This window comes from Procambarus clarkii, chromosome 46 (genome assembly GCF_040958095.1).
Source record: "Procambarus clarkii isolate CNS0578487 chromosome 46, FALCON_Pclarkii_2.0, whole genome shotgun sequence".
NCBI lineage: Eukaryota > Metazoa > Arthropoda > Malacostraca > Decapoda > Cambaridae > Procambarus > Procambarus clarkii.
The window spans coordinates 4,336,714-4,348,986 of NC_091195.1; positions in this window are offsets into that span (position 1 = coordinate 4,336,714).

Genomic DNA, 12,273 nt, shown 5'->3' on the forward strand with positions numbered 1-12,273 from the left:
CACGCACACTGTGGGAGCGCCCAGCGTGGGAGCCCTGGTCATAGTGGGAGACACCCACACTGTGGGAGCGCCGAGCGTGGGAGCCCTGGTCATGGTGGGAGACACGTACACTGTGGGAGCGCCCAGCGTGGGAGCCCTGGTCATGGTGGGAGACACGCACACTGTGGGAGCCCTGGTCATGGTGGGAGACACGCACACTGTGGGAGCCCTGGTCATAGTTTGAGACATACGCACTGTGGGAGCGCCCAGCGTGGGAGCCCTGGTCATGGTGGGAGACACGCACAGTGTGGGAGCCCTGGTCATGGTGGGAGACACGCACACTGTGGGAGCCCTGGTCATAGTGGGAGACATACGCACTGTGGGAGCGCCCAGCGTGGGAGCACTGGTCATGGTGGGAGACACGCACACTGTGGGAGCCCTGGTCATGGTGGGAGACACGCACACTGTGGGAGCCCTGGTCATAGTGGGAGACATACGCACTGTGGGAGCGCCCAGCGTGGGAGCCCTGGTCATGGTGGGAGACACGCACACTGTGGGAGCCCTGGTCATGGTGGGAGACACGCACACTGTGGGAGCCCTGGTCATAGTGGGAGACATACGCACTGTGGGAGCGCCCAGCGTGGGTCATGGTGGGAGACACGCACACTGTAGGAGCGCCCAGCGTGGGAGCCCTGGTCATGGTGGGAGACACGCACACTGTGGGAGCGCCCAGCGTGGGAGCCCTGGTCATGGTGGGAGACACGCACACTGTGGGAGCCCTGGTCATGGTGGGAGACACGCACACTGTGGGAGCCCTGTTCATGGTGGGAGACATACACACTGTGGGAGCCCTGGTCATGGTGGGAGACACGCACATTGTGGGAGCGCCCAGCGTGGGAGCCCTGGTCATGGTGGGAGACACGCACACTGTGGGAGCGCCCAGCGTGGGAGCCCTGGTCATGGTGGGAGACACGCACACTGTGGGAGCCCTGGTCATGGTGGGAGACACGCACACTGTGGGAGCCCTGGTCATAGTGGGAGACATACGCACTGTGGGAGCGCCCAGCGTGGGAGCCCTGGTCATGGTGGGAGACACGCACACTCTAGGAGCGCCCAGCGTGGGAGCCCTGGTCATAGTGGGAGACACGCACACTGTGGGAGCCCTGGTCATGGTGAGAGACATACACACTGTGGGAGCCCTGGTCACGGTGGGAGGCATACACACTGTAGGAGCGCCCAGCGTGGGAGCCCTGGACATGGTGGGAGACACGCACACTGTGGGAGCGCCCAGCGTGGGAGCCCTGGTCATGGTGGGAGACATACACACTGTGATAGCGCCCAGCGTGGGAGCCCTGGTCATGGTGGGAGACATACACACTGTGGGAGTGCTCAGCGTGGGAGCCCTGGTCATGGTGGGAGACATACAAACTGTGGCAGCGCCCAGCGTGGGAGCCCTGGTCATGGTGGGAGACATACACACTGTGGGAGCCCTGGTCATAGTGGGAGACATACGCACTGTGGGAGTGCCCAGCGTGAGAGCCCTGGTCATGGTGGGAGACATACAAACTGTGGCAGCGCCCAGCGTGGGAGTCCGGGTCATGGTGGGAGACATACACACTGTGGGAGCCCTGGTCATGGTGGGAGACACGCACACTGTGGGAGCGCCCAGCGTGGGAGCCCTGGTCATGGTGGGAGACATACACACTGTGGGAGCGCCCAGCGTGGGAGCCCTGGTCATGGTGGGAGACACGCACACTGTGGGAGCCCTGGTCATGGTGGGTGACATACACTCTGTGGGAGCCCTGGTCATAGTGGGAGACACGCACACTGTGGGAGCGCCCAGCGTGGGAGCCCTGGTTATGGTGGGAGAAACGCACACTGTGGGAGCGCCCAGCGTGGGAGCCCTGGTCATGGTGGGAGACACGCACACTGTGGGAGCGCCCAGCGTGGGAGCCATGGTCATGGTGGGAGACACGCACACTGTGGGAGCGCCCAGCGTGGGAGCCCTGGTAATGGTGGGAGACATACACACTGTGGGAGCCCTGGTCATGGTGGGGGACAAACACACTGTGGGAGCGCCCAGCGTGGGAGCCCTGGTTATGGTGGGAGACACGCACACTGTGGGAGCGCCCAGCGTGGGAGCCCTGGTCATGGTGGGAAACATACACACTGTGGGAGTGCCCAGCGTGGGAGCCCTGGTCATGGTGGGAGACATACACACTGTGGGAGCGTCCAGCGTGGGAGCCCTGGTCATGGTGGGATACACGCACACTGTGGGAGCGCCCAGCGTGGGAGCCCTGGTCATAGTGGGAGACACGCACACTGTGGGAGCCCTGGTCATGGTGGGAGACATACACACTGTGGGAGAGCCCAGCGTGGGAGCCCTGGTCATGGTGGGAGACATACACACTGTGGGAGCGCCCAGCGTGGGAGCCCTGGTCATGGTGGGAGACATACACACTGTGGAAGCGCCCAGCGTGGGAGCCCTGGTCATAGTGGGAGACATACACACTATGGGAGCGCCCAGCGTGGGAGCCCTGGTCATGGTGGGAGACACGCACACTGTGGGAGCGCCCAGCGTGGGAGCCCTGGTCATAGTGGGAGACACGCACACTGTGGGAGCGCCCAGCGTGGGAGCCCTGGTCATGGTGGGAGACACGCACACTGTGGGAGCGCCCAGCGTGGGAGCCCTGGTCATAGTGGGAGACATACACACTGTGGGAGCGCCCAGCGTGGGAGCCCTGGTCATGGTGGGAGACACGCACACTGTGGGAGCCCTGTTCATGGTGGGAGACATACACACTGTGGGAGCCCTGATCATGATGGGAGACACGCACACTGTGGGAGCGCCCAGCGTGGGAGCCCTGGTCATAGTGGGAGACACCCACACTGTGGGAGCGCCGAGCGTGGGAGCCCTGGTCATGGTGGGAGACACGCACACTGTGGGAGCGCCCAGCGTGGGAGCCCTGGTCATGGTGGGAGACACGCACACTGTGGGAGCCCTGGTCATGGTGGGAGACACGCACACTGTGGGAGCCCTGGTCATAGTGGGAGACATACGCACTGTGGGAGCGCCCAGTGTGGGAGCCCTGGTCATGGTGGGAGACACGCACACTGTGGGAGCCCTGGTCATGGTGGGAGACACGCACACTGTGGGAGCGCCCAGCGTGGGAGCCCTGGTCATAGTGGGAGACACGCACACTGTGGGAGCCCTGGTCATGGTTGGAGACATACACACTGTTGGAGCCCTGGTCACGGTGGGAGGCATACACACTGTAGGAGCGCCCAGCGTGGGAGCCCTGGACATGGTGGGAGACACGCACACTGTGGGAGCGCCCAGCGTGGGAGCCCTGGTCATGGTGGGAGACATACACACTGTGGGAGCGCCCAGCGTGGGAGCCCTGGTCATGGTGGGAGACATACAAACTGTGGCAGCGCCCAGCGTGGGAGCCCTGGTCATGGTGGGAGACATACACACTGTGGGAGTCCTGGTCATAGTGAGAGACATACGCACTGTGGGAGTGCCCAGCGTGAGAGCCCTGGTCATGGTGGGAGACATACACACTGTGGGAGCGCCCAGCGTGGGAGCACTGGTCATGGTGGGAGACATACACACTGTGGGAGCGCCCAGCGTGGGAGCCCTGGTCATAGTGGGAGACATACACACTGTGGGAGCGCCCAGCGTGGGAGCCCTGGTCATGGTGGGAGACACGCACACTGTGGGAGAGCCCAGCGTGGGAGCCCTGGTCATGGTGGGAGACACCCACACTGTGGGAGCGCCCAGCGTGGGAGCCCTGGTCATAGTGGGAGACACGCACACTGTGGTAGCGCCCAGCGTGGGAGCCCTGGTCATGGTGGGAGACACTCACACTGTGGGAGCGCCCAGCGTCGGAGCCCTGGTCATTGTGGGAGACACGCACACTGTGGGAGCCCTGGTCATGGTGGGTTACATACACACTGTGGGAGCCCTGGTCATAGTGGGAGACACGCACACTGTGGGAGCGCCCAGCGTGGGAGCCCTGGTCATGGTGGGATACACGCACACTGTGGGAGCGCCCAGCTTGGGAGCCCTGGTCATGGTGGGAGACACGCACACTGTGGGAGCGCCCAGCGTGGGAGCCCTGGTCATGGTGGGAGACATACACACTGTGGGAGCCCTGGTCATGGTGGGGGACAAACACACTGTGGGAGCGCCCGGCGTGGGAGCCCTGGTTATGGTGGGAGACACGCACACTGTGGGAGCGCCCAGCGTGGGAGCCCTGGTCATGGTGGGAGACAAACACACTGTGGGAGCGCCCAGCGTGGGAGCCCTGGTCATGGTGGGAGACATACACACTGTGGGAGCCCTGGTCATGGTGGGAGACACGCACACTGTGGGAGCGTCCAGCGTGGGAGCCCTGGTCATGGTGGGAGACACGCACACTGTGGGAGCGTCCAGCGTGGGAGCCCTGGTCATGGTGGGAGACACGCACACTGTGGGAGCCCCCAGCGTGGGAGCCCTGGTCATAGTGGGAGACACGCACACTGTGGGAGCGCCCAGCGTGGGAGCCCTGGTCATGCTGGGAGACATACACACTATGGGAGCGCCCAGCGTGGGAGCCCTGGTCATGGTGGGAGACACGCACACTGTGGGAGCGCCCAGCGTGGGAGCCCTGGTCATAGTGGGAGACATACACACTGTGGGAGCGCCCAGCGTGGGAGCCCTGGTCATGGTGGGAGACACGCACACTGTGGGAGCCCTGTTCATGGTGGGAGACATACACACTGTGGGAGCCCTGGTCATGGTGGGAGACACGCACACTGTGGGAGCGCCCAGCGTGGGAGCCCTGGTCATAGTGGGAGACACGCACACTGTGGGAGCGCCCAGCGTGGGAGCCCTGGTCATGGTGGGAGACACGCACACTGTGGGAGCGCCCAGCGTGGGAGCCCTGGTCATGGTGGGAGACACGCACACTGTGGGAGCCCTGGTCATGGTGGGAGACACGCACACTGTGGGAGCCCTGGTCATAGTGGGAGACATACGCACTGTGGGAGCGCCCAGCGTGGGAGCCCTGGTCATGGTGGGAGACACGCACACTGTAGGAGCGCCCAGCGTGGGAGCCCTGGTCATAGTGGGAGACACGCACACTGTGGGAGCCCTGGTCATGGTGGGAGACATACACACTGTGGGAGCCCTGGTCACGGTGGGAGGCATACACACTGTAGGAGCGCCCAGCGTGGGAGCCCTGGACATGGTGGGAGACACGCACACTGTGGGAGCGCCCAGCGTGGGAGCCCTGGTCATGGTGGGAGACATACACACTGTGATAGCGCCCAGCGTGGGAGCCCTGGTCATGGTGGGAGACATACAAACTGTGGCAGCGCCCAGCGTGGGAGCCCTTGTCATGGTGGGAGACATACACACTGTGGGAGCCCTGGTCATAGTGGGAGACATACGCACTGTGGGAGTGGCCAGCGTGAGAGCCCTGGTCATGGTAGGAGACATACACACTGTGGGAGCGCCCAGCGTGGGAACCCTGGTCATGGTGGGAGACATACACACCGTGGGAGCGCCCAGCGTGGGAGCCCTGGTCATGGTAGGAGACATACACACTGTGGGAGCGCCCAGCGTGGGAACCCTGGTCATGGTGGGAGACATACACACCGTGGGAGCGCCCAGCGTGGGAGCCCTGGACATGATGGGAGACATACACACAGTGGGAGCGCCCAGCGTGGGAGCCCTGGTCATGGTGGGAGACATACACACCGTGGGAGCGCCCAGCGTGGGAGCTCTGGTCATGGTGGGAGACATACACACTGTGGGAGCGCCCAGCGTGGGAGCCCTGGTCATGGTGGGAGACATACACACTGTGGGAGAGCCTAGCGTGGGAGCCCTGGTCATAATGGGAGACATACACACTGTGGGAGCGCCCAGCGTGGGAGCCCTGGTCATGGTGGGAGACATACAAACTGTGGCAGCGCCCAGCGTGGGAGCCCTTGTCATGGTGGGAGACATACACACTGTGGGAGCCCTGGTCATGGTGGGAGACATACACACTGTGGAAGCGCCCAGCGTGGAAGCCCTGGTCATGGTGGGAGACATACACACTGTGGGAGCACCCAGCGTGGGAGCCCTGGTCATGGTGGGAGACATACACACTGTGGGAGCGCCCAGCGTGGGAGCCCTGGTCATGGTGGGAGACATACACACTGTGGGAGCGCCCAGCGTTGGAGCCCTGGTCATGGGGTTAGACATACACACTGTGGGAGCGCCCAGCGTGGGAGCCCTGGTCATGGTGGGAGACATACACACTGTGGGAGCGCCCAGCGTGGGAGCCCTGGTCATGGTGGGAGACATACACACTGTGGGAGCGCCCAGCGTGGGAGCCCTGGTCATGGTGGGAGACACGCACACTGTGGGAGCCCTGGTCATGGTGGGAGACACGCACACTGTGGGAGCGTCCAGCGTGGGAGCCCTGGTCATGGTGGGAGACACGCACACTGTGGGAGCGTCCAGCGTGGGAGCCCTGGTCATGGTGGGAGACACGCACACTGTGGGAGCCCCCAGCGTGGGAGCCCTGGTCATAGTGGGAGACACGCACACTGTGGGAGCGCCCAGCGTGGGAGCCCTGGTCATGCTGGGAGACATACACACTATGGGAGCGCCCAGCGTGGGAGCCCTGGACATGGTGGGAGACACGCACACTGTGGGAGCGCCCAGCGTGGGAGCCCTGGTCATAGTGGGAGACATACACACTGTGGGAGCGCCCAGCGTGGGAGCCCTGGTCATGGTGGGAGACACGCACACTGTGGGAGCCCTGTTCATGGTGGGAGACATACACACTGTGGGAGCCCTGGTCATGGTGGGAGACACGCACACTGTGGGAGCGCCCAGCGTGGGAGCCCTGGTCATAGTGGGAGACACGCACACTGTGGGAGCGCCCAGCGTGGGAGCCCTGGTCATGGTGGGAGACACGCACACTGTGGGAGCGCCCAGCGTGGGAGCCCTGGTCATGGTGGGAGACACGCACACTGTGGGAGCCCTGGTCATGGTGGGAGACACGCACACTGTGGGAGCCCTGGTCATAGTGGGAGACATACGCACTGTGGGAGCGCCCAGCGTGGGAGCCCTGGTCATGGTGGGAGACACGCACACTGTAGGAGCGCCCAGCGTGGGAGCCCTGGTCATAGTGGGAGACACGCACACTGTGGGAGCCCTGGTCATGGTGGGAGACATACACACTGTGGGAGCCCTGGTCACGGTGGGAGGCATACACACTGTAGGAGCGCCCAGCGTGGGAGCCCTGGACATGGTGGGAGACACGCACACTGTGGGAGCGCCCAGCGTGGGAGCCCTGGTCATGGTGGGAGACATACACACTGTGATAGCGCCCAGCGTGGGAGCCCTGGTCATGGTGGGAGACATACAAACTGTGGCAGCGCCCAGCGTGGGAGCCCTTGTCATGGTGGGAGACATACACACTGTGGGAGCCCTGGTCATAGTGGGAGACATACGCACTGTGGGAGTGGCCAGCGTGAGAGCCCTGGTCATGGTAGGAGACATACACACTGTGGGAGCGCCCAGCGTGGGAACCCTGGTCATGGTGGGAGACATACACACCGTGGGAGCGCCCAGCGTGGGAGCCCTGGACATGATGGGAGACATACACACAGTGGGAGCGCCCAGCGTGGGAGCCCTGGTCATGGTGGGAGACATACACACCGTGGGAGCGCCCAGCGTGGGAGCTCTGGTCATGGTGGGAGACATACACACTGTGGGAGCGCCCAGCGTGGGAGCCCTGGTCATGGTGGGAGACATACACACTGTGGGAGAGCCTAGCGTGGGAGCCCTGGTCATAATGGGAGACATACACACTGTGGGAGCGCCCAGCGTGGGAGCCCTGGTCATGGTGGGAGACATACAAACTGTGGCAGCGCCCAGCGTGGGAGCCCTTGTCATGGTGGGAGACATACACACTGTGGGAGCCCTGGTCATGGTGGGAGACATACACACTGTGGGAGCGCCCAGCGTGGAAGCCCTGGTCATGGTGGGAGACATACACACTGTGGGAGCACCCAGCGTGGGAGCCCTGGTCATGGTGGGAGACATACACACTGTGGGAGCGCCCAGCGTGGGAGCCCTGGTCATGGTGGGAGACATACACACTGTGGGAGCGCCCAGCGTGGGAGCCCTGGTCATGGGGTTAGACATACACACTGTGGGAGCGCCCAGCGTGGGAGCCCTGGTCATGGTGGGAGACATACACACTGTGGGAGCGCCCAGCGTGGGAGCCCTGGTCATGGTGGGAGACATACACACTGTGGGAGCGCCCAGCGTGGGAGCCCTGGTCATGGTGGGAGACACGCACACTGTGGGAGCCCTGGTCATGGTGGGTGACATACACTGTGGGAGCCCTGGTCATAGTGGGAGACACGCACACTGTGGGAGCGCCCAGCGTGGGAGCCCTGGTTATGGTGGGAGACACGCACACTGTGGGAGCCCTGGTCATGGTGGGAAACATACACACTGTGGGAGCGCCCAGCGTGGGAGCCCTGGTCATGGTGGGAGACATACACACTGTGGAAGCGCCCAGCGTGGGAGCCCTGGTCATGGTGGGAGACACGCACACTGTGGGAGCGCCCAGCGTGGGAGCCCTGGTCATAGTGGGAGACACGCACACTGTGGGAGCGCCCAGCGTGGGAGCCTTGGTCATGGTGGGAGACACGCACACTGTGGGAGCGCCCAGCGTGGGAGCCCTGGTCATAGTGGGAGCCCTGTTCATGGTGGGAGACATACACACTGTGGGAGCCCTGGTCACGGAGGGAGGCATACACACTGTAGGAGCGCCCAGCGTGGGAGCCCTGGACATGGTGGGAGACACGCACACAGTGGGAGCGCCCAGCGTGGGAGCCCTGGTCATGGTGGGAGACATACACACTGTGGGAGCGCCCAGCGTGGGAGCCCTGGTCATGGTGGGAGACATACACAGTGTGGGAGCCCTGTTCATAGTGGGAGACATACGCACTGTGGGAGTGCCCAGCGTGAGAGCCCTGGTCATGGTGGGAGACATACACACTGTGGGAGCGCCCAGCGTGGGAGCACTGGTCATGGTGGGAGACATACACACTGTGGGAGCACCCTGCGTGGGAGCCCTGGTCATGGTGGGAGACATACACACCGTGGGAGCGCCCAGCGTGGGAGCCCTGGTCATGATGGGAGACATACACACTGTGGGAGCGCCCAGCGTGGGAGCCCTGGTTATGGTGGGAGACATACACACCGTGGGAGCGCCCTGCGTGGGAGCCCTGGTCATGGTGGGAGACATACACACTGTGGGAGCGCCCAGCGTGGGAGCCCTGGTCATGGTGGGAGACATACACACTGTGGGAGCGCCCAGCGTGGGAGCCCTGGTCATGGTGGGAGACATACACACTGTGGGAGCGCCCAGCATGGGAGCCCTGGTCATGGTGGGAGACATACTCACTGTGGGAGCCCTGGTCATGGTGGGAGACATACACACTGTGGGAGCGCCCAGCGTGGGAGCCCTGGTCATGGTGGGAGACATACCAACTGTGGGAGCACCCAGCGTGTGAGCCCTGGTCATGGTGGGAGACATACACACTGTGGGAGCGCCCAGCGTGGGAGCCTTGGTCATGGTGGGAGACATACACACTGTGGGAGCGCCCAGCGTGGGAGCCCTGGTCATGGGGGGAAACATACACACTGTGGGAGCGCCCAGCGTGGGAGCCCTGGTCATGGTGGGAGACATACAAACTGTGGGAGCGCCCAGCGTGGGAGCCCTGGTCATGGTGGGAGACATACACACTGTGGGAGCGCCCAGCGTGGGAGCCCTGGTCATGGTGGGAGACATACACACTGTGGGAGCGCTCAGCGTGGGAGCCCTGGTCATGGTGGGAGACATACACACTGTGGGAGCGCCCAGCGTTGGAGCCTTGGTCATAGGGGGAGACATACACACTGTGGGAGCGCCCAGCGTGGGAGCCCTGGTCATGGTGGGAGACATACACACTGTGGGAGCGCCCAGCGTGGGAGCCTTGGTCATGGTAGGAGACATACACACTGTGGGAGTGCCCAGCGTGGGAGCCCTGGTCATGGTAGGAGACATACACACTGTGGGAGTGCCCAGCGTGGGAGCCCTGGTCGTGGTGGGAGACATACACACTGTGGGAGCGCCCAGCGTGGGAGCCCTGGTCATGGTGGGAGACATACACACTGTAGGAGCCCTGGTCATTGGGGGGAGACATACACACTGTGGGAGCCCTGGTCATGGGGGGAGACATACACATTGTGGGATTGCCCAGCGTGGGAGCCCTGGACATGGTGGGAGACATACACACTGTGGGAGCGCCTAGCGTGGGAGCCCTCGTCATGTTGGGAGACATACACGCTGTGGGAGCGCCCAGCGTTGGAGCCCTGGTCATGGTGGGAGACATACACACTGTGGGAGCCCTGGTCATGGGGGGAGACATACACACTGTGGGAGCGCCTAGCGTGGGAGCCCTCGTCATGTTGGGAGACATACACACTGTGGGAGCCCTAGTCATGGTGGGAGCCATACACACTGTGGGAGCGCCCAGCGTGGGAGCTCTGGTCATGGTGAGAGACATACACACTACTGAAGCGCCCAGCGTGGGAGCCCTGGCCATGGTGGGAGACATACACACTGTGGGAGCGCCCAGCGTGGGAGCCCTGGTCATGGGGGGAAACATACACACTGTGGGAGTGCCCAGCGTGGGAGCCCTGATCATAGTGGGAGCCATACACACTGTGGGAGCGCCCTGCGTGGGAGCCCTGGTCATGATGGGAGACATGCACACTGTGGGAGCGCCCAGCGTGGGAGCCCTGGTCATGATGGAAGAAATGCACACTGTGGGAGCGCCCAGCGTGGGAGCCCTGGTCATGGTGGGAGACATACACACTGTGGGAGCCCTGGTCATAGGCGGAGACATTCACACTGCTGGAGCGCCCAGCGTGGGAGCCCTGGTCATGGTGGGAGACATACACACTATGGGAGTGCCCAGCGTGGGAGCCCTGGTCATGGTGGGAGACATACACACTGTGGGAGCCCTGGTCATAGGGGGAGACATACACACTGTGGGAGCGCCTAGCATGGGAGCCCTGGTCATGGTGGGAGACATACACTCTGTGGGAGCGCCCAGCGTTGGAGCCCTGGTCATAGGGAGAGACATACACACTGTGGGAGCGCCCAGCGTGGGAGCCCTGGTCATAGAGGGAGACATACACACTGTGGGAGCGCCCAGCGTGGGAGCCCTGGTCATGGAGGCAGACATACACACTGTGGGAGCGCCCAGCATGGGAGCCCTGGTCATAGTGGGAACCATACACACTGTGGGAGCGCCCAGCGTGGGAGCTCTGGTCATAGTGAAAGACATATACACTGTGGGAGCGCCCAGCGTGGGAGCCCTGGTCATAGTGGGAGTCATACACACTGTGGGTGCGTCCAGCTTGGAAGCCCAGGTCATGGTAGGAGACATACACACTGTGGGAGCGCCCAGCGTGGGAGCCCTTGTCATGGTGGGAGACATACACACTGTGGGAGCGCCCAGCGTGGGAGCCCTGGTCATGGTGGGAGACATACACACTGTGGGAGCGCCCAGCGTGGGAGCCCTGGTCATTATGGGAGACATACACACTGTGGGAGCCCTGGTCATAGTGGAAGACATACACACAGTGGGAGCCCTGGTCATGGTGGGAGACATACACACCGTGGGAGCGCCCAGCGTGGGAGCCCTGGTCATAGGGGGAGACATACACACTGTGGGAGCGCCCAGCGTGGGAGCCCTGGTCATGGTGGGAGACATACACACTGTGGGAGCGCCCAGCGTGGGAGCCCTGGTCATGGTGGGAGACATACACACTGTGGGATCGCCCAGCGTGGGAGCCCTGGTCATAGTGGGAGACATACACACTGTGGGAGCGCCCAGCGTGGGAGCCCTGGTCATGGTGGGAGACATTCACACTGTGGGAGCACCCAGCGTGGGAGCCCTGGTTATGGTGGGAGACATACACACTGTGGGAGCGCCCAGCGTGGGAGCCTTGGTCATGGTGGGAGACACGCACACTGTGGGAGCGCCCTGCGTGGGAGCCCTGGTCATAGTGGGTGACATACACACTATGGGAGCGCCCAGCGTGGAAGCCCTGGTCATGGTGGGAGACACGCACACTGTGGGAGCGCCCAGCGTGGGAGCCCTGGTCATGGTGGGAGACACGCACACTGTGGGAGCGCCCAGCGTGGGAGCCCTGGTCATGGTGGGAGACACGCACACTGTGGG